Here is a 24,504-nt window from a genome sequence, read left to right on the forward strand (position 1 = left end):
GACCTCTATGGAACCTAAATATTCCAGGAAGATTCTAAACTAATGCAATTCTTATATAGCAATAAAAAATGTTATTATATTAACGACTAGAAAGAGGCTCTTTCTGACTCAAGTTTCCAAGAAGATGTGCTCGCATTGAGTTTCAGGTTTGTATTTTATGTAAGACAGTAATCAATCTAATTTTGATATTAAGTTGGTTCTTTCAAGTCTTTTTTCCTTTCCCTACCTGTAGCTCATGTTCTTTTAATAGATAAGTAAAATTACCCTAGAAAATTGTTAACTACTTGCAATGGAATAACTGGTATGTATCTAAGAAAGAATTGTTTACTACTGGGTGTATATGCCTCACTTTGTCCATTGTTCTCTTTATATTCTTCATCACCATTCTTTATTTCCTTACATACCCTGATTTTAATCCTTGCTTTCACATCTGCTCACTTCCCAGTGTGTCAATGTCCTCTTCCAAAAGCTGCATTACTATTTGTGGTGTGTCTATATTTCCATCCCTTTTCCAGGCTCTTTTTCTCTGTTGTTGCTTTGCTGTCTTTCCAATTATTTACCATGTATTTTTCTAATAGTAGCCCTTTACTCTTTTTATTGTGCTAAAGGTCTTTTCTGTGGTCCTTTTTCCAAGAAAGAGTTTGTAGCTATGGACAGATATGAATCTGTTCAGAGGCAGTGTGCATGCTTCCTCAGCAGGCAAGCTATAAATCCTTATAAGCTCAATTTCTTCATTACCTAGCTAATATTTACCTCCTGTCAGTGTCATTATCATTATGATAAAATCCAGCAACAATCTTTGTTCAGAGATTCATCTGAATCCCCTGCAGTTTTTGAGTCACATACAGAAAACAACTTTTAAATCAAATGCCATATCTACTGCAGTGCCCTTCAAAAACCCTTCAAAAAAGGAAACCACATGTAGATAAGATGTTCTGCAGATACTAAGATGAAGATAATAGTTAGGAATACATTTTGTATGAGAGAGAGATGAGCTTGAAAGTGCCAGTAATTGATAAAATAAAACAGCATAATTATAAACTGAAATTTTTGGATTTGCGCACAGGAATATTCTCCTAACTTCTGTGTGATATTTGTTCACCTTGTTCATTTATTCCTGTCACTGAATGAATCACCATATCGGTGTTGCTTAAGAAAATCAGACTGTCACTACCTTGACATCTCTGCAGCTAAAAATGCTGCAATATATTTAATTAATGAAGTGACTTTTTATGGCAAGCAGTATTAATAGAATAACAAGTAAACCCATAGCTAGAGTTCAGTAGAAATTTGCAGATGCTAATGCATGTTCCAAGTTAGAAGTCTGTACTGCAAAAGTGGCTAAATGAAATCAGCAACAAAGTTAACACTGGAATGCTGTATTTAAACAATATGTCCAAAATCAATTATTCCTGGCACTGTAAAAATGGTTCAAGCATCTATGTATTCACTAAATGCATTTGTACTACAAATATTTTGTAGGAGAGGAACCATTTTACTCCTGGATATATTGTTGAGCCCTATACAACTATATGGCACTCAATAATATATCCAAGAGTGTAGTGATTGTAGTTTGAAACATTCATGTTCACTGTTCTCATTCTGAACTTGGCAGAAAATTCATTTTATAAATTAAAGCCATGTAGATTTTGGTGAGATAATTGAAATTAGGTAATAAAGTCTTCAGTCTCATTTACACTACATTTACTTTATTATCTAGGCAGAATTTTTTCAGATACAATTCCTGTATTTTTTGTCTATCACATGCAGCATTTTGTTTTCACTGTTTCCTAGGAACTGTCTTTTAAGTGCTGCAAAAACTGAATCATAGCAATCCAACTTTATTTTAATAAAACAAACAACAGTCAAAGTGCAAACATGATGGGCAGGTGAGTTAAGATTAAAAAAAAAAAGCTACAGCAAATTTCTATATAGTTATTGTTCTATCAGAGTAACAAATTACGTATGTCAGATAAAGAGATTTATCTCTTTGTGCCTTTTTAATGCTAGTGCTTTGATGTTACAATGATTGGTACTCTGGGAGCTGGAGCAAGAGCATTGTTCTAGCTATCTCCAAGTCACGTTTTCACAGAATCACAGAACAGGTCAGGCTCTAAGGCACCACAGTGCATCATCCAGTCCCACATCCCTGCTCAAGCAGGGCCATCCTAGAGTACACGGTGCAGGATTTTGTCTGGAGAGTTCTTTAATACCTCCAGTGAGGGAGAGTGCATACCCTCTCTGAGCAATCTGTTCCAGAGTTTGGTAACCCACACAGTAATTAAGTTCTTCTACATGTTGAAGTGGAACTTCTGTGGATCACTCCTGCCCATTACCTCTTGTCCTGTGACTGGGCACCACTGAGAAGAGCCTGGCTCTCTCCTCTGACACTCTCCCTTCAGATACTAACAGACATTGGTGAGGTCCCCTCTCAGTTATCTCTTCTCGAAGCTAAACAAGCCCTGTTCCCTCAATGTTTCCTCCTAAGTCCCCTCACCATCTTTGTTGCTCTCCACTGGACCTGCTCCAGAACTCTTTATCCTTCTTGCACTGAGGAGCACAGAAGTGGACAGAGTACTCCTGATGTGTCCTCACAAGGGCTGACTAGAAGGGCAGGATCACCTCCCTTGACCTGTTGGCAAAGCTCTTCCTAATGCACCCCAGGATACCTTTGGCTGTCTTGGCTACATGGGCACTGCTGAGACTTGTTGAGGAGGCACCTATTTGTACAAGTTAAACAACACTGATCCCAGTGTGGCACCTCAGGATACACCACTAGTGACAGGCCTTCAGCTTGACTCTGCTACTATGACGCTCTGTGAGCAGCTGTTCAGACAGGTCTTCATTCACTTCACTGTCCACTCATCCAGTCCAAACTTCCCGAGTCTGCCTGTGAGGATGTTCGGTGAGACAGCGTTGAAAGCCTTGCTGAAGCCAAGCCAATATCCCCTGCTCTCCCCTTGTCCCCCCAGGCAGCTGTTCCATTTAGAAGCCAACCAGGTTGGTGAAACAAGATTTACTTTTGATGAATCCATGCTGACTGCTCCTGATCACCTTCTTGTCATCCATGTGGATGATCTCCATTAATAGACAGAGGGTCTCCATCTTTTCCAGAGACTGAGGTAAGGCTGAATTGCTCGTAGTTCTTTCTCTTGTCCTTGTTGAACGAGAAGACATTCAGTAATTTTGCCTTCTCTGCAACCTGTTACCAGGGTTCCCCCTCGATTTATTAATGGTTTCATATTTTCTCATATTATCCTTTTGTTATTGATGTATTTGAAGAAGCCTTTCTCATTGTCCTTGATATCCTTGGACAGATTTAATTCAAGATGGGCCTTGGCGTTCCTTGCCTCATTTCTACTTACTCTGAAAACCTCTCCATATCCATTCCAAGTGGCCTGACCTGCTTTCATCTCTTGTGTAGATACACAAGAGATGATTATGCTGATGCTAGCATAATGACGGGGCTCCCTGTAGGTCTCTTGCTCTCTTTGCCTGATTTCTTTCTCATCGGGATGTATTGTTCTTGAACCTGTTATTCTTCTCAAGCTAAGGACAGTGTGTCATGCAGGTTCATACACTGTGCAAGTAAGCTTTTACTGGAATTTGATGGGCCTGAAAGTATCAGCAGTTGTGCCTAATAAGATGCATTTTTAAAAGAGTATTCCAGCTGTGTAGTACCACAGTAGGTCGGGTTTGCTATAATAAATCTCCATGTCTGTATGGGAGTTGGCATAACTGACTAATTTCTGCTTTTCTTTGTTAGAGAGCAGTCTAACACTCTGGATGGTTGAGATTTCTGATTCTCCAATTATCCTGCCCAGGCAATATTCAGGAGAGAAAAACATGAAAGCACAAGACACACAGATTCAGAAAAAAAGTGGCAAATGGTTAATTAGGTCAGAAAAAAGGGTCACCTATTTTGTGTGTACAGGTGAGATGAATCAAATCTGTACAGGAATGTTTGTGGTAGGTTTTCTGTTTACCTGCATTTTTCTGAGCCATACCACTAGATACGGCAGGAAGGAGCTTGAGAAAAAAGCTCATGTTTTTCAGGCACCATTCCTTTTGGTTTTCATTACAATATGATCACTGAGTGCTTGGAAATAAGATGAGAGAGTGTCAAGAGCCCAGCTATTGACCTCATTAGTGGTTTGCCTTTGTATGAACATGCCTGTGGCCACCCCTAGTCTGCAACATACTGTGCATGGTAGAAAGGGCACTCAAGGTGTGTTTCCAAACTGTGCTCTCTTCCATATCTAGATGAAATTATTTATCTTCCCTCCCTAAGACACAATAGAGGGAATGATGTAGCCTGGAGGCAGGAAAGGAAGCTTCCTTTTCAGAGACAGCAATGTTGTGTGGGAAGAATTTTCCAGCCACATCCAAAAGCAAGCAGAAGGAATGTGGTGTTCTAGTCCTGGCGATATTGCCGCAAACAGTGGTGATCCAGTCTTTCTAAAAACTAGCTAACAGCACAAAAGGAAGAACAAGTGGAAGAAAGCAAGGGTTCCATATGCCTGATACTGCAAGTGACTTGTACTGCCCCTGCATGGGCACCATCCGTACACAGAGGGTTAGCTTCCCAAAAGCTATCAGAGCCAGCTCTGATGAGGTTTGGGGCTATGAAAATCCTTTGCCTCAGAGAAATAACTAAAGAATCAGAGCCACATTGAATAAAAAGTGACTCACTGTAGTGAGTCATTCATGAAAGAGTTAAATTCATAACATCTCACCTAATTAAAGCACAGTTCTTGTCTTATTTCATATGCCTGAAATGCTATTATTTTCTTGCTGACTTTCTGAGAACTGTACTTCAAGGGCAGCAGTGGAGAAGCCAAATGTCATGGTGTGCTAAGTCATTGCTCAGAATAAGGTCCTTCCTCGCCCTGGTTTTGTATGGAGAGTAGGAAGCTGAGCCTGACAGGATGAGCACTGTGGCACTAATTAACAGAGGACCGAAATGAGATGCTTACGCAAGTGACAGATAGTAAAAGATCTGCATTCATCACTTCATAATGTCTCAAATTTAGAATAGTCTTACATTTCAATCATTCCTACATATTGGAATTTATTTTCCAAGCTAGCAGGACTCAGCGCACTTTTGAAATTTTACATGGAATAAACAACAAAAAAATGATTATCCCTTTGGACTACCATATTGTCTCTGGTTGTCCAGCCAGAGAAAATCTTCCTGTCCCTAGGCTCAAACACCAAAGCCTATGGACCCAGCTCAAAACCCAGTGAAGGCTATTTTTGACTTGATCTAAAAGCAAAGTGTCTTCCTTCCTGTTTCATCCTCACAAGAGGTCAATAATTCTACTGACATCAGGTTTGGTCCCAATCAGCCCTTTGTAAAGCCTTTTCCTAATTGCTATTGTGACAGAGAGCAGCCTGACCTGCGCTTGTTCCTAGACATCTGAAGTGTTTCACTAGAATTTTGTCCACATTGATCTATGTGTTTTAATGTAGAAATTAAATAAATTTAACTAAACTTTCACACAAAAGTGATGCAGAAAACCTCTGGTGATAAATACAGCAGAGCGGGGTTGCCTGAGCTAGGGTTCTGAAGCAGCATCTCAGTGAGAGCCTGAGCAGGCCTATCACTGTCAGCACACCAAGCCATAGAAAGAGATTGCTGTTAATCAGATGTATTAGGAGCTAAACTAAACCTATAAACTTCTGGAGTAAAGCAATATCCATCTTGTCGTTAAAGCAAAACAAGGGATCTGAAAAGAAGTCTGCTGCTGTGTCCAGGTCCCAGGCCAAGCACCAAATGCTGCAGTTCCCCAATGAAAAAATTTTTTTCCTCCTTCTCATTACCTCTGATTCTGAAATTCAGAAATTCACACATTAAATAGATAAATTACTTTTTCCTCCTCAACTGACCTAGGGCGCTCACTGTAAAGTGTCTCTTCAGTGCACAGCTTAACCTCACAACTCATGCAATTTCTTTAAATTTGATTTTGCAGCATGAGAGGAATAGAAAACCCCATTTTGCAAATTCAGCTTTGAAACAGGAGGACTGCTGCAGATTGTAGCTATTGTTTTTGATCCAGTTTCAGATAAATTAAAAGTTTTTGTGTAGATGCGATCTAAATGCTGCTCTCTTGTTACTCCACATTAACACTGTGGGCAGTCAAGAAGGAAAATCTGTGCTTCACTTCTCACCCAGAGGGTAAAAAAGATGAGCTAGAAAAGTCTCATAAGAAAAAATATTGGTCCTTTGTGCAAAAGAGTAGGAGTGTTTTTTTGGTTTTTTGTTTTGTTTTGTTTTGTTTTGTTTGAACAGATCTCAGTGGCACTTCGCAAGAAAATTTGAGACCCCTAAAAGAATATATTCCTTTTCTCTACACGTGTGCTCACTGGAGTATATGCACTCACTTGAATGATTCTGAGTCAGAGATCACCAGACAACGCTGAATGCCTTTCCTTCAATCCATATGTGTTTTCTCCTGAAGTAAGTCAAAGCAGATATGATTAGCAGCAAGAATTGAGCTTGCGAGGTTCTCTTAAATGGTCAGGATTTTCTTCATACTATATTCATAATTGAGAATCTCCCAGAACCAGCAGACCTTTGACAAATTGTGTGTACAATGGAAATACTTCTTAAAAGCAGGAATGATATTAGCTTTTCTCTTTTTCTCTTATTGATGCTGTGGGACTCTGGAAATAAAATGGGCCTTTGGGTCACTTAGCTGTGTAGCCTTTTCCCCACTTTGAAGACAGAATTCAGTCAATATATTCTATTAAAACAGTGGCACAGATCTTAAATATTAATATGCAAGAGAGAAAAATTGTCACAAGTAATCTTGTCTTCAGAATGAATTTAGGTTCATTTTGAAACCCTGGAACTGCCCTCAGAAAAATGGATGTTCTGACAATGATCTGCAGGAAAATTCATGGATTGATGACACCCAGTACATGTACCTATCTTCCCAAGCCTCACACTGAAGAGCTTTACCTGTTTCATAAATGTACCTTTTCAGACTGATTGGATGCCCAAAGACAGCACAGGTTGTGATTTCAAGTTTTACTTTGATTGATTGAAGAAGTTAAGTAGAAACTATCAGATGCAGCAGGTATTAGCAAAGTATTCCCAGCTTCCAGAAGCCAAACTGCTGAGAAGTCATATTATTTGGAAGATGGGGGCAGGGAGGCAGAAGGATTCCGTAAGGACAGGGAAACCAAAGGGAAGGGTAGGGATTTTTAGCTGTACTTTGCCATCTTGGAGAAGCTGGTACATCCCCTTTTATCTGGATGCAAGAAATAGTTATGTTCTTTTTTTACATAGTAGCTACTCAAAAGGCTGTGAAATAACAATATATGAAAACAAATAGAAATAGTTAAGCCTATTAGCCAGGGCTGATATTTCCACAGGTGGAAAAATATGAGCTACATTCTTCTCAGTTGTCAGTCAAAAAGCCTACTTTATTTTCTTTTTCATGGATTAGAAAAATTTCTACAGTTTTTCTGTTGTATCATTGTCTCTGAAATTACTCCAAATATGTACCATTTTGTAATGTGAAGTTTTTAATGCAGTTAACACATCCAAAAAAGCTTTGCTTTTTCCTGAATCTTATAGCTGCTGCCAAAATTTACAGGACTCTTTATTAAGTTTATTAAGGTGCCTTCCACTACAGCACCTTTCACATCACTTCTCAAGGGATGTGAAAAAACAATCAGATATTTGTACAAAAGATCACAATATCCTGAGAAACATTTTCTTAAATGTTGTTTGTTATAACATGAAGAATGATGGCATGTAGGTAAAGCCTTATAAAATAAGGGCCTTGTTACCCTTGTAAGATCATGGCTCAGGCCTGTTACTTAGGCTAAGTAGAAGGAAGGTATGGGAGAGTGACTCAGCTGGAACAGGGGTAGAGAGATGTGAGAGATGAGCTGAGTGACTGCCCCGTGTCCACATCGTGGTGTATGGTGGTTGGTTTTGCCTTAAAACTATGTAAACTGATAACCAGCTAACTGCTTAAAAATGCAGTAAAGCAGCTCTCCTTGGCACCTGCCTGGGGACTCTGTGTCATTTTGCTTCATACAGCTCTCATTAACTTGGGCACTCCACTACACGGAGGCATACAAACTAATACATACAGAATAGACTGAGGATAGTGCAGAAAAACTGGCATCTATCAGGGTGCAGGAGCATCCTTTCAATGCTCCCCTGGCTGCACCTCAGTGAAGTATAGCAACTGGACCATTCTTGCCAGTGGCTGGTCAGACATTTGAGTAGACTCATTGGATGATCAGTGTCTAGAAGAAGTAGGTTGGAAGAGTTGCCTAGGTGTACCTTGGACGGATTTTTTCCAGTGCACACATACAGATTTGATCTGATGTAGGGAAAAATTCCTGCCTGTAGTTCATATGTCAAAGGAGCCTCCTTACTGCTACTCCAGCAATAACACTGCTGCAACAGCTGCTGAGATACTACAGTCCTATTTTCGCCTTCTCAGAAATCCAGCAAATTCAATAAACACATTTTGTTGCACAAATACCCTTTTATATGTTCAGTCCAAGGAAATATTTCCATAGTCATTGTACTGAGCCTAGCTGGGATCGAGTTAATATTTTGCATGGGCATCCTCACAGTTTTGTGCTTTGCACTGGTAGCTAGAAGGGAATTGATAATGCACCAGTGCTTTCACTACAGCTGAAAACTGCTGGCACAGCTTAAGTGCTGTCTCTCAAACATTCTGCCCCAATCAGTGGTCTGGAGTTCAGCAAGACCTTGGGAACAGAAGCAACCAGGAAGGCTGACCCAAATTGACAAAGGGGTGCTCCATAACAGATGGTGTTGGCTTGGATATAAAGGCTAAGAAAAGAAGAAAGAAGGAGTGACATTCATTATTTCCCACACTGGCATTCTGGAGCAACCACTACCCATGTTGAAGCCCTGCTCCCCAGGAAGTGGCAGGACATTGCATGATGGTGAGAAGTAGAGAATAGCCTATTTTCCCTTTCCTTGTGCATGTGTAACCTTTAGCTTTTGCTTTTGTAAATTGCAATATCCCAACTTATGCCTTGTTTTCCATCTTATTTTTTCAGTCCTGTCCAGCTGAGAGAGGGGAGTGATAAAGTGGCTTGGTGGGCACCTGAAATCCAGCCAAGGTCAACCCACCACAGTCCTCCACAACCATTAGAATATTTGATCATAGTCTCTTACAGACATATCAGCTGCACATGGTATAGTTTGTCATTATGCAAAACACAGCTCATTTTTAAGTTCTGGACATTAAGGAATTAAAATCTAAACATGTGAAAAAGCAAAAGGGTGTGACATTTAATGTGGCCGTATCCAAATCCTTATGTAAAATAGATAAGTTTCTGGTATTAAACAACAGGGGCAACTGAGTCCTTGGAAGGGTACATCCCAAGGAGAGAGCTACACATATGCAGTCAAAAAGAGAAAGTTGTACAGGAAGCTCCCTCTCCAGTTTTATTTAAGCCTATTTCAGTTCTTGTTCCTTTCTTCTAGGCACAGAATCACAACAATATATGCAACAGACCCAGGCATCCTATAATAAGAATAATTATTTTCCCGTATTTTCTTTCTTTTTACTCCACAGTGCTTACATACAGCAAATGAGTTGTATAGTTAACAAGCTGGATCTAAAGCTAATCTACAACTACTTATTTTTGTTGATACCAAATTTTAAAAAGGCAGCACAGGTGTAAATGACCTATCTATAGCCCAGTAAGGAGTCAGTGAGACGGGTTAAGTCTGGCTCTAAGTTAAGCTCTAACTAAACTTAAGTAAGGCTTGTTTTTACAGATTATGCTACATAGGTTATCCCCTTATTTATATGTCTTTGAAATATAAATATCTGGCTAGTACATAGAAATGCCTGGCCTGATGCTGGAGTGATGGCTTTGGTTTAGATCTCCTGTTAGTTACAGGACAGCTGTATTTTGAAGGAGCTACTAGCTTATGTAAAGCTTCTACACGAGGCTTGTAGTATATTTAAGCCATCTGTTTGCAATTAATAGTAAAATTTGTGATGGAGTTAGGGTTCAGATCAACAGACGATACTGGCTTTAGATTAAACAGTTTGTAGAAATGCCTCTGGACAGAAACTGCATCCTCTATAATGATAATGTTTGAAGCACCTTGTGGTAGGAGAGTCAGTCAGTAAATGTGAGTAAATGAATATAAGATATGGATTGGAAAGGACAGCAAAGCTAAGCCTGAAATGTGCAAACACTGTCGCAGCTAAATTTAAGTCAAAGTCAGGAGGGGGTAAATCCTGAGATTATGTTCTGCTTCATAGAGGTAAATTATCAAGAATCCAGAATTTTAGTTCTGCAAAGATAGCTGTGGGATAAGACTTAGCTGCATCAGACACTTCTCATTTTGGAAGAACCAGACTTTTGATCAAGCTGCATTGTAGGCTTTGTTCCCAAGAGCTTCCCAGTGTGGGATAGAAGTGTTACAAAGCAGCCTACATTGCTTATGTCTGAAAGAGTAATACAGCTTACTCAAATGTTCTGGCAGAGCTGGAAACCTGCAAACAGGTCTGCAGCATGACAGGCCAAGAAAGCTACACATTAAGGTCTGAGATTTTATTTTCCATGAGAAACACCAGAAGTTCTTTACCAGAAGTTTAATCTCAGAGTTTTGCTTGTGTTCTGTTGTGCTTCTGTGAGTGGATGCTGGTCTCTCAGAGGTAGCTTAAGTTCTTCCTTCAGTATGTTTTAAAAAAGTACCCTAGGAATTAGGTTACTCCATGTTAAAGAGAATTTCTTCCTCTACATTCCAGCAGGTTACTACTACAACATTAAAATTGTAATTCTCATTGCAAAGCAAAGTTTTAATCAAGGAAAGGCAGAGCTGTGCTTCTCTCCTTATTCAAAGCTACAAAATCTGTATGAAGAACTTCACCTTAGTTGTTTCCTTTCACAAGACTTAAAAAACAAACATAATTTTGTTTCAGATTCTGGATTAGTTTTGTTTCTAGTTACTTAGGCCTGCCAATCTGTTGTTCCTGTATAATATTTTGTATTAGACTGAAAAGTGTTTTAGACTACACAATGCCTCCCTGTGGAATTTTTATGCTTCTTCAACATAAAATTGCAATGTGTTTTCTAAATTACATTGAGGCACTTTGACTCAAAATAGTGGTATGTTTCTATCTGCTTTCCCTAGAACATAAGTTTTTATCCTGCAGTACTGTCCTTTATGGAATGGCTAAACAAGTGAAAAATTGTTTCAAATTTGTTGATTCTTGTAGCTTGGTAAGCTAGTGAAGTAATAAATTCAGATTTTTGAGTCAGCTGGAATGTCACACCAGTTACAGAAATATAAATTGCTCAGCACACAGATGAGGGTACCATGACTAGAAGCATAGGATCTCCAACCAGTGCAGTGGATGTTGTACATTTCTTTTCTAGCCAGGTATAGGACTTCTGCAGGCTGATGGCACTAACTCTCTGAATGTGTTCATGAGGACATTCAGGTGTGTCATTCATCCTAGTGAATGCAAAAACAACCAGAGCTAACAGCATAGGTACAGGAGAGCAGTCACCTGTGATATGTTTCTTGCTGGCAACTGGGAGAAATGAAAGAACTTCCCCTAGGAAAAGGAGTGTTAGATATCTATTGTTGTTCTGTTGCTGGGCACAAAATCAAAGTGTGCTTTACTTTCTCTGCCTTTTTTTTTTTTTAGCCGTTAGAAAAGGAGGAGAAGATGTCTACTTGCCTTGATCTCTTGTAAACAGTGGTGCAGTAAGATACTTAATGCACACTGCTAGAGGATAAATCAGTGATCAAAGCATTCCTTTGTGTCAAAGGAGCAATCTGGTCCTTTGTTTTTCAGTGTTCTTCTCTTAAATGACTTCACCCCCTGACAAAGATGGAGCAAAATCATTAACTTATGAAATGTAATAGCAAATTTTAAAGAGAATTAAATGCTTGTTAAAATGCTTGTTTGGTGTATGTTCTCTTAGACTCTTTTCAAGACAAAAGGAATGTTTCAACAGGTAGCAAATCTAAGGATACAAGACTAGATATTTTTTAAGCTGTGAAATTCTCAGTTATTATTAAAATGGAATGGGTTATCTGAATTTTTTTAATTTTTTGGCCACTATGAAAATTTCCATGATCTGGAGAGAAAGGCTTTCTTATTCTGTTTATTTTCCACAGAACATAATTAAGGTGATATACATGACTACTGTCAATTTGGTACTTCAGAATTATACTTGAAATTGTCACCATCTGTACTGAGCATTATGCTTACAGAGTAAATTCTGCTCATATATAACTTTAAAATAAACACACATAGGGACAATGAATGAAGTAGTGACTTCTTTGGTTGTTTTTTTCTATTTCACTTTATCTGTGATATGTGGTTCAGATGGCTGGAAAGTAATAGCTTTGAATTCACCATGGCAATGGTAATAAAGCTCTTTTCTATCTTACTGTCTTTTTACAGGGCTTGCTGCATGCTGTAGATGGATAAGAAGCTCCAGAAAGAAAATAATTTTTCCACTATGCCATGTTGTATGTTACTTCATTGCAAAATGGAGGTTTGAGAATTGAAATCTATTACAGGGAAGTTCCTTGGTTTATTTCAGAGGCAGTATTTTTCTATCCTGGAAACAGAGAGTAGGGGAGGAGAGCAGAAAAAGGAACATTATCTTTAGTGTTCTGAAAAGTTTTGATGAACTGCAATTGCTTCTCTTACAGAAACTTGTTCTTCTTGCAGGTTTTTCTGCTCTTTCAGAGAGCAAGTACATTTGCTTAAGGAGAATAAAAAGTTTAAATAAAGAGCAATAAAGTTTTATAGCTTATTTAGCACTTCAGAATCCAAATATTGTGTCTTCTGTTCCTGAAAATGGCTTTTATAAGCAGCAGTAATTTTACTCCAGCTACATTTACTGGCAAGGCTGATTTGGATGATTAAAAAGGGGACATTTACTGCATTTCCTGCTGTAACATTTTGCCACTTCAGTGCTTCTAAAATAGGTCACATAATTTATTTTACAGTCAAGTTAACATTGACTAGAAATATAAAGTAGTGACATCATGGCTTCCTGCCAGAAAAAAAAAAAAAAAAGAAGAAAAGAAAATTAGTAGAAGTAAATGCTGAAGTGTAGTAAATGCAAAAGGGTCGCAGAAATAAATTCAACTACTGCCTGTGGTAAGGAGAAAAGGTGAAGCTGGGTCTGAGGTTTTTTGTTGTGTGCTTTTGTGGGTTTTGGAGGGGATTCTTGGTTGGATGTTTGTCTTTAAATGAATGTTGAATCTTTGCAGCCTTTATAGGACTTGATAAATTTCAAGTCCATTGTTGAAAGTGACAACAGCTGAATGGCAGGGTAAAACAAGCTATTCCAGTAAGTTTGACATAATTCACCTCCAAGGGTTTGAAGCACAAAGGATGAAATATATTATCAAGGTTAAGAAATTGCATTAAATTAGCCTTTCTTGTGTTTCAGTGGTTTAAGTATTCTTAACTCAAGAATAAAATGCTAAGAGAAGCCCTCAATTGTAAAAAGGGTAAAAAAGATTAAGTGCACATTTGACCTCCACATGTAGCAGCAATAACTTTATTCAAACAAACTTAAGCCAGAACTTGCTAACCGTTTATCTAGTAAACGGTAAGATTGTGAACTGCCTTGGTAAGGTAAGGGAAAATGAATATGTAAATTGCCAAATTAAATGCTCTTTCTCAAAATAGTTGAGAGGTTTAATGTGAATGCTGTGTCTTTAACCACAGGAGAACCATAAGACTTCTGCCTTTATCAAATAGAGCGGGACAGATACAAATAATAAAGAAATAGCTGAAATGAAAGCAGAACACCATGTTATGCCAGCAAATCTCTTGACCAGTGCAGAAACTATTAATAGTGAGCAGGTCTCACAAAGCTTTGTGTAGAAAATACAAATTGGAGCCTAAGGGGGAAAAAAAGAAACAAAACAGGGAAAAAAAAAAAAAACCAAAAAAACCCCAAAAAAACAGAGTTCAGATTCTATTAGCTCAGAATAAACGCTGTGCATGTTTTAAGATTTTGATATTGCTTCTATATTGAATATTCAGCTTTGAGTTGGAAGGGGCTTTAAAGATCACCCTCTTCATGTCAGGGATACCTCCCACTAGACCAGGTTGCTCAGAGCCCCCGTCCAACCTGACCTTGAACACTTTCAGGGATAAGGCGTCCACAGCTTCTCTGGCAACATGTTCCAGTGCCTCACCATGACATGAGGAAAGAATTTCTTCCTAAGATCTAATCTAAATCTCTCCTCTTTTAGTTTAAAAATCTCCCCTCAGGCTTTTCAGTTTCCTTGAAAAAATTTGCTCTTGCTCTTTTCTGTAAGCCCTGCTCAGATGCAGGGCTGTGCTAAGGTCTCCCTTGAGCCTTCATTCCCCAGGCTGAAGAACCCAAAATGTCTCAGCCTGCCATCACAGCAGAGGAGCTCCAGCCCTTGGATTGCCTTTGGGGCCTCTTTTAGACTCACCCTGGTAGGTGCAAGCTCTTCTCATGCCAAGACCCCAGAGCTGTGTGGAATATTCCAGGTGGAATCTGTGAGGTAGACTAGAGGAGAATCAATTCCCTAGACCTGCTGGGTCCACACCTCTTTAGATGCAGCCCAGAATGCAAGTTTAATGGACTACCTTGTCTTTGGATTGCTTTTAATTAATATTTCTAGGTAGTATTTTTTTAGTAGTAGACTATCCAGTCTTATCTAATAATGACACTTTTTTCCCTAGTGTTTTGAGAGATTACTCTTCTTGTATAAAAGAATTTATTTACCTTTTTCCAGTTCTTAAAAATAAAAAATTGATTGCACTTTTTTCATATCAAGAACAGAGTGCGAGTGAGCCTTTAATCAGACTGTCCAACTGTTGGGTAGAAAATGTTCACCTAACTCACTCAAGATTTTATTTTCATCACAAAAATATTTTGACAAAATATCACTGCCAACATAGTACTTCAGAAAATAAGGTGAACCTCTACTTGAACTTACCCATATAAACCCCAAGGAATATAAAAGGAAAATCTTGTTTGTTAAAGACAGATTGTTCTAACAGGGACTTAGGGATTATGCATTTTCCTTAATGCAGTTTTGCTGTTTTGGCTTTCTGTTGCTGACATGCCAATTCTGTAATCAGTCATATGTGTAGTACAATTTAATTAAATAAGCTTGGTGTTTTGAAAATTTGCAGCACTATCTTAATAGACATAACTATTTGCAAGATCAGAGCTTAAGTATCAGGAATTACTAGATGCTGATGATACATGGACATACTGTACCAAATTACAGAATTTTATTACAAGCTGGTACAAATGTTTATTACAGCCAAATATGCTTGGGCATGGAAAAGATTTCTGAGGGCTATTTTTGTCCTCTTTCATGCAGCAACTCAGAATTCTAGAGCTTAGTCAAATTCAACAGAGAAATTAGACAAATTTAACTAGAAGATAAGATACTTGAATTGACTTGCAATTCCTTTGAGTCACTCATTTTAGCGTTTTACGAGTTTACTCTATATCCACAGAGAAATTGTGGCCCCTGGGGAAATAGTGGAATTAAACCTGTGTTCTCTTGTGCCTTTGTGGTGAACCTGAGTATCGTTCAGATCACTCTCTTTCTAGGTGATGCATGGACCTGCAATATATTTATCAGGGTCCAAAAAGAAGCAGTAATCTTGCTCCAGAGCAGCAGAACCTGCATGTGTTTTTCTTACTAAATTTTGACACTTAAATAAATTCTGTAGGTTGCTTACTTGAAGATTTGCATATAGAAAATTTATGATGTATGTCTGCTACAGAACTAAAAGCAGTTCCTGGCCCTGCAGGCACCTTGCTTTTATATCTACATCGCTGTGTGCCTTGTTTGAGTAAAACTGGTGGAGGTACTCTAGTTGGGAAATTACTTTCTTTCTGTGTAGAGTGGCAGATCTTAAGGAGTTCTGCTGCCTTTACAGCTTTGAGTGAAATCAGCTGCTGGTCATATGGGCACAGACATTGCCAGTAAGTTCCCTCACAGCTGTGCATTTATGACACTTGATATCACCTGTTATCTTCTTCCAGCTTGCATTTTTAAGTCACCAAGTCACTTGAGATATGTACATGCATATATATGCATATACCTCTTGCTATGCTACAGCACAGTGCTGCAGCATAACAAAAGTGCACTGTCTGGGTAGGTTTATTGGCCTGAAATATCCAGGAGCTTGAGCCTGGTGGGTCTCATCAGACTTTTTGTATGCTTTATGGACACAGCTGTAGTATTCACTTTTCATGTGATACTTCTAAAGCAAAAAAAAGATTGTGGGTGTTATACATTCCCAAAGTTAAAATTTCATCAATTTAATGTACTTCTTTCTATAGCAAGAAGAATAAGAGTGGAAGCAATGTTTTCAGAGTCATTAAATAATCTTGTCCAAGGGATATTTTTAATAGCAGCATTCTTAATGTGTGTGAGGTCAACATGTAAATTATGTGCAGAAAACTGAAATGGCTGGTTGTTGCTATCCAACCATCTAGCAGAATATTGTACTCTCTAGCCACACAAAGAACTATAGAGATAGCAGTGGTAGCACTCAGCCTGTTATGCATATAACTGTATTGCATTAAAAGATATGTATTAAGGAGCTCAGTGATTTTGTCTTACGTTTAACCCTTGTCATATTACCTACTATTTTGTGCATCAGGGCCTTGTAAGGATATAAAGAGCACAGATGCTTCTCTCAAACACTGTTAAGGCCACACAAGGACTTTGCCATGCGATAAGCACAGAAGGGAGTGTCAGGATGGTGCTATCTCCAGGCTGGTAGAGTCAAGTTAGTACCTCCTGGGTAATTCATCTAGACAAAAATTCCCACTTTGCAAACTGTGTAAAGAAGCAGCTACTCACACACAGACATGCCACTGGTCAAACAAAGATCACCCCAACTTGTGGGACAGATGGCCTCTGTGACCACCAATGATCAGAAAAGCCCCCTTCTCCCTCACCCCCTCCCCCCAAATATACTTTCATGGATATCTGGAACTTGGACTGTAAAATAAGCCACCACACCTAGAATTTGAGATAAGATAAAGGTGGAACTATTGCCCAGGTGTTATCCCAGACTTAGGAGGAGATTAACAAAGCCTGGGGGGAAGAATGGATTACTGATAATAGACACAAAAGAATGCAGAATTTTCACACCACAAGGAAAGCCACCTCAGCAACTGTGGTGAAATCAGCTCTAACAAGGTAAAAGGTAATTCTGGCAAGGGGAAATAGTGACCACTGACTCACAACCTCTGACTCAAACAAATCAACTGAAAGATTGGGCATGTGCACTAATTACCATTAGAAGAGAGGGAATTATTTAACTGTAAGAATAAGAGAACTGTGAAGACAGTAAGCATTAATTCCTTTGTTTACTAAGACATGTAAATAGTAACTGCTTTGAAATATGCATTACTGGCATCTTCAGCAGAGGATGGCTGAACACCAATTAATTTTTAATTACATGACTTGTAAAAAACACAGCATGTCTTGAAAAGGGATGGAAAAACATTGTTAGGTTATCCCGTAAATTCCATTTTGGTCAGAAAGTTTTCCTTCTGAATTTGCATATATGGGAGGAAATGTACCCATAACATACCAAATACTGTCAGCTTGTATAGCAGATTTGGAGCCAGGGGCTGCTGCAGGGATGACTGGCTGTGTAGGTAACACATACAGATTCCTCCTAACCTAACCACTTTGGTTCAAAGCTGCACAGAGCTGAGTTACTTGGTAACAAAAACTTAACATGCCTCTTCAGTGATTTATTTTACCATAATTCTTCCAAAGTCCAAACTGTAGAATAGACAAGGTAAAATAAATGAAAGTCACAAACAGACTGAAAAATACTTATATAAAGTAGCATTAGTAAAGAGATTTGAGAGTTCCTCTCAAATTTGGAAACAATAAAAAGACTGAAGGAAAGACAGACCATATAGAAGAAGGAATTGGGCAGGGGAAGACAAGAAAAATTTCTAAAAATTTTAAATTTTGTGTTAGGAGTAATTTTGCTCCGAACTGAATTTCTTTCTTTGCAGTTCAAACAGATGAAATTTCTCTTTCTGAAACTTCTCCCCCAGCCCAGCCCACCTCTCCTTTTCACTCAAACACACACATTTGCACTGCTAATTCTGCTGTTTTGTTGCAGTTCATGTATTCACGTGTAACTTGCTGGGATGTTGGCTGAATATATCTGGAGCCAAGATGTCTCTGTGTCTCATGAAGCAGATTTTTACATACCAACCTGGTATAGTCATGTTGTAAGTTCATCACTGAGGAGGGTGGCTTTTAAATGGTGGCTTTCTAGAGACCTCTGGGTTGTACAAATTTGGTGAGTTGACCCTGTTGGAAAGCCAAGTGGCCACCAAAGCTACTCATCTCTTTGGCTGCGCAGGGGAAAAAAATATAATGAAAGGCTCCAGAGCTGAGAATAGGACAGGATAGGGAATGGAGACTGCCATCACTGTGTCACACATTGTCTCTGCTGCTCCTTCCTCATCAGAGGCAGGAGTCCTCAACCCTTCCCCTGTTCCTCCGGGTGCAGGCCTATATGACCTTTTCCAACATGTGTTTTTCCCTTGGACTGCAGTGCTTCATGAACTGCTCCAGTGTGGGTCCCTCCCATCAGATGCAGTCCTCCGGGAACAGACTGTTCTGGCATGTGACCCTGTGAGGTCACAAGTCCTGCCTCTAAACCTGCACCAGTGCAAGCTCCTCTCCACAGTTTCACAGACCCTGACAGAAGCCTACTTCACCATAAACTGCCTGCTGGCTCAAAACCTCCTTCAGATGTACATCTTCCCCAGCATGGGGTCGTCTGTGGGCTGCAGATGGATCTCTGCTCCACTTTGCACCACCATAGGCTGCAGGGGCACAGCTGCCTAGCCATGGTCTTCAACAGAGTCTGCAGGGGAGCATCTGGTCCAGCACCTGGAGCACCTCCTGCCTGTTCTTCACTGCCCTTGGTGTTTGCAGGGCTCTTGCTTTCACATAGTCTCACTCCTCTGTTCCCTGGCTGCAAATACTCCGTGCAGTAACTGTTTCCCTACTTGAATATGTTATTCCCGAGGTGCTACCTCTGTGGCCAATAGCCTCAGGCTTAGCTGGTATTTGGTTTGTCTTGGAGGTGACAGGCTTTGGCTGTGTTGGACAGGGGGAAGTTCCTAGCAGCTTCTCACAGAAGTAGCCCTGTAGGCCCCCTGCTACCTAAACCTTGCCATGCAAACCCAATACAGCAAGGTTTGGTTATGCAGTGGGTTTTTGAAGGTGATGCCCTTTGTGGGGTTCAATTTCTATGACTGGCTACAATTTCTACATCTGTATGGCTGGTGTGTGACAGCAGCCCCTCTCATGGTGAGCCAGCAGCAGCACAGAGTTGAGCAGAAGTGATGGAGTTATTTGGGCAGAGCAGCTGGACAGTGCATGACTGCATGTGAGGGTCCCACCAGGGAACAGAGCTGTCTGGCACCAGATCTCAGCCAGGCCAAATTCCTATTGCAATGAAGTGTGCACTGCCTTCAGTACCAGCTCTCCACAACTGTAGAAGGAAACTGAATTTCCTTGTTTAGAAACACTGATTAATACATGTGATACCTTGAAGGGGAAAATAGTAAACTCTGATTATCTTACTAATTATCAACACCTTACAGTCTTGTTAAGGGAATTTGGTTGGTTGCTTTGGTGGTTTTGGTTATTTTTGTGGTTTTCTTGTTTTGTAGTTTTTGGGGGGGTTTTAGGTGGTGTTTTTCAGGGTTTTTTCTTAGTCTGTTTGTGGATTTTTGTTGTTGTTGTTACTGTTTGTTTTGGTTTGGCTGGTTTTTTTTTGTGAAATCAAGATTCAAGGGCAGAAGACCCTTATTTCAAAACTAAAAAAAATGTATATACATGGATTAGATAGACAGACAGATAGATAGATAGATAGATAGATAGATAGATAGATAGATAGATAGATAGATAGATAGATAGATGAAATTAGTACAGGGATTGCCAAACTCTTTAAAAGTCTTTTGTTTCAAGACCTAATGGAGATGGCTCATAATGAATCACTTTGAGGGTATTTCACATTTGCATTGTACCATAGTTTTGTAGAGACACCTTCAGATTCATAGTGTTTAACACATTATGATCGAGTTTATACGAATTCATATTTTCAGTATTTCACATACCCTGATGATAAGATCAATTACTGTCATTAGCTACAATGTCAGACGACCAAGTTCTGCATCTATTTTTTCAATCCCTTGGGAATTTAGCTTGTACTAACTTCTGAAAAAATGCATTCTTATTGTGTTGTTCTGCTACATTTATACAAAGTTATTTTCACTTTTGCAAAATTTTCACAGTTCTTATTTCTTTTGGTTTTTAACCATTTTTACCATAAGAATGACTCTTCTTGCTCTCAGATGCTCACTTCTATGGTTGAGATCTCTCAAACATTCATTGTATATGAGTTCTCAAACAGATACTGCACTTATTCCCAGGAATAGTCCAATTAAGTCAAAGTGCACCTTGGATCAAATCCAAGACCCATTAAATCAGTTGAAGTGTTTCCATTTACTTCAAAGGATGCTGGATCCAAGCCATCACATCTGCAGCTCTCCAAAAGTACCATTGCTTATCTCAAATACACCTACTTAAATTCAATTAAGAGTAGAATAAAATCTCCCAAAGAAAATGTGATGATACTGAGCCACAGAAAATATTTAAATGCTATATTATAAAGCATAATAGAAAAAAATCCAAATAACCAAATACTGTAACAAACATGATCATGACAGAGGCAGAGAGATTTCTTTATTTCAATCAGCTCTTGACTGAAATCAAGAAATTATTGAAACTTGCCAGAATTGCTGTCACTCATATCTTACACATTTGATTTGTTGATTCATCTGACTTTCATTCACATATATACTGAAATGTGGATGAATTATCTTAAATTTTTCAAAAGAATTCATCTGAATTGATCATAATAAAGGCTAATTACTTCTGCAGTCTTAAAAATTCAACATAAAAGGTATGACCTGAGTTGAAGAATTCATAAATTCTTGTTGTACATGTGCAGGAAATAATTTAATACATTTTCCCGATATTTTTTTTACTACTAAATTATCCCAGGTGAATGGAAAAGAAATGTGCATGAATGGTTTTTTTTCTGTAGGTACATAGTTCTTCAGAGCCTTAATAATAAAATTGGTGTCAATATTTTTAAGTTCCATTATCAGTAATCTGTAACCTACTAAAAACAATTTCTGCCTATTATCAAGAATATCTGTTAAAAAAAAAATCATCAGTCATTGTAGATTGCTAGATCACTTGCTGGTTATTGTGTCAGTAAGTCAGAAATATAGAACATTTAAAAAAAATAATTCCTCTTAAGAAAACAAGCAAAACAGCTTTAATTCTTCTTTCCCTGCATAATTTAGGCTTCAGCCTGCACCATTTGACTACTTTACCCTCGTTACAGAGCAGAGAGGACTGTTTTTCGGCATCAATTTAATTCTGGAAAGTAACTCTCTGGGAAGAGTTAGTCCATTATGGTTATAAAGGGTTATGGGTCTGAAGGAACCCACCTCCATGAGGTACAATATATAATTGGCTGCAATAAAATTAATGGGACTATGGAACTAAATTACTAGAATATATAGTCATGCATTTCAGGACAGATAAATAACTTCTCTCCCTGACATGCACTTGAATCTAACAACTTTATTTTATCTATTTATTTCAGAGATTAATGGAATGTCTTTTACAAAGAACAGAGAGGATGCTGTCAGCAGTATCACAAAATCATTCTAATTATAAGGACCCACACAATAAACTCCACAAATTGCTCACCCAAACATTTACCAGTGAAGTCCTATAGCTCAAAAGAAAGGGAAGAAAAGGGATTTTGCCTGTCATTTTCACACTAGCACTGTGCAGTTCTTGATTAGGAGAATATGTCTGCGCATGAAGTATCAGTGAGGGTTGATGAACATATATTTGATTTTAATATTATTCCTGCAGTTGCACTGCACTGACTGAGTATAATATATTTCCAGTAAATAATTTCTACTGTGATATTCAGCCTCTATTTCTGTTTTCCCTGGGATTGTTTATAACTGTTATAATATGTGACATTATTAGAACTATTTCCTGAAAAAAAAATTCTATAGATGTATCTTAATTTGCAAACTTCTCAATAAAGTTTCTCTTAGGTACTTGTTATTCCACATTCCAGTCATTGGTTTAACTGGGCTGGATGTGTAGCTTATGAAGAAATAGTGAAGTGATTATTAATTGAGATTATTTTAAAGAAGGATCTAGATGTCTTGAGTAGCCCACTATAATTTGAACAGGATATCCTATAACATACGACACATACCCAAAAAACTGAAATGCAAGTCACTTTTCCAGACAGACTATTATTCAAAAAAATAACAATAAAAAATGTGTTTAATAGCATGTAGTATGACTTTATTTTGAAAATTATAGCAAAGGAGTTCCAAAAGCTACTTATAAATATAAGAATGATAAAGGAAAGAGGCGCCATTCTGCACCAGCACTTCCAGTATTCCTAGGAAGTGAGATGAGAGAATCTATATCAGACAAATGACAAAAGGTCCCTCTCCCCCTCTCCCCTTTTCTACCCCTTTTCTGTCTTAGGGTGGCTCAATTTCCAGCCTTAGGCAAAGGCATTTTTCACTAGCACAGCAAAAAGTTACCAAAAGAATGCTCTGCTGCCTCCATGACAGTCAATCTCCTACATCATCAGACAGTCTAATAATGTTTCTTTTGTTTTGCTTATAAATATATATGATCTTGAAAACAGAAGAGACTTGTGCTTTTCTCCAGTTGTGAGCTGTCACCTGAAAGGTTTTAGATTTTACTTCCAGTCACATAAATCTTTAAAAGATTTTTTTTTTTTGTATCCCATTCTTAACTTGCCTGTTTCTTTGCTTTATTGACTATCCATTTATTCACTGTAAACAGAATCCAATTTTAAAACTATTTCCTTGTAGGGATACAATAATTTTCAAATATTCTTTGCTTGTGGACATTTCATTGCTTTTTCATGCTCATGGTAGAATAGTTTCCTGATGTTCACATGTTCTACACACCTAACTTGTGTTCAGCCCATATTGCTACATATTCACCCTTGAACATGGGGACAGCTCAAGGCAAAAGCCATGTAGACAATTAATATGCAGGAACACAAGAGCGTGGAGACAGTAATATACTTAGAAAAAGTATCTGTGGACATCTGCACACCCTCCTATGGAACACGTGAGGTGCAAAAATAATGTAATTTCATCAGAATCCAATATATTCCTACCTATAATCTTTATTTTAACATCTGCAGAAGCCCATTTCTTAGACCCATATATATGCATAAACTCAGAAGGGCCAAGATTAAAGGACAATTTTGGAGCTCATCGGTCCAACTTGCCTGAGCTGAGCAGGACTGTTGACCCAGATGGACCCAGAGTTGCTCACACAGGATCATGACCAGATGGCTTTTGAAACTCTCCAAGAAGGAAGACTCCATTGTGTCTCCAGGCAACCTGTGTCAGTGCTCAGTCACCCTCTCAGTAAAAATTTCTCAGTTGTTCTACAGAATTTCTTGTCTTTCAGATTGTGCCCATTGCCCTTGTCCTGTCTTGGGGCACCTCTGGGTTGAGCCCATCCTCTTTGTATCTGTCTGAGTGTATAAAGACATTGATAAAAGATTTCCACAAGCCCTGCCTGCTCCAGGCATTCCTCATAAGATGGAGGGTCACAGAAATTTGTTAGGTTGGTCAAGCAAGATTCCTCCTTAGTAAATCCATGCTGAGTACTCCTTATCACCTTCTCTTCCTTCATGGACCTGGAGCATATCGCACAGGGTTTCTGACATTTCTGCTAGGACACCTGGTCTTTGGGAGGGCTTACTCTTGAGCTTGGACACTATGATCCTTGAATATTGACCAGATTTGCTGGACTTCTATTCCCTCCATGGTTTCATCCTGTTGCACCTTTCTAAGGATATTTTTTAAGAGGTCAAATTCTGCTCTGCTGCAGTTCAGGGGTGTGATCTTACTTTTTGTACAGTTCCTTCTCTTGTCTCCCCACTTGTTCTGAACCCCACCATGTCATGGTCCCTGCAGCTAAGGTTGCCTTCAGCCTTCACAGTCCCAATGAGATCCTCCCTGATTCTGGATATGAGATCCAGTCCTGCACCTGTCATGGCTGGTTTCTTTACAGATGGTTCAGGGATTGGACATTGATGTCCTTCATGAGCCATCTGGATTTCTTATGTACTGCTGTATTCTCATTTTAGTACACATTAGGATAGTTGAAGTCCCTCAGGGCCTGTGGGCCCACATCTCTGCACGGCCTCATCCACTCATTCTTCCTAGTCATTTTCAGCCTAACAGTGCAAATGAAAGAGGATTCAAAGCTAAAAAAGTTATTGTAAGATGTCTTGCCAAATCAGATAACTTGAAATTTATCAGACTTTGTGAGATGTTCATTGG

Source organism: Haemorhous mexicanus, chromosome Z (genome assembly GCF_027477595.1).
Source record: "Haemorhous mexicanus isolate bHaeMex1 chromosome Z, bHaeMex1.pri, whole genome shotgun sequence".
NCBI lineage: Eukaryota > Metazoa > Chordata > Aves > Passeriformes > Fringillidae > Haemorhous > Haemorhous mexicanus.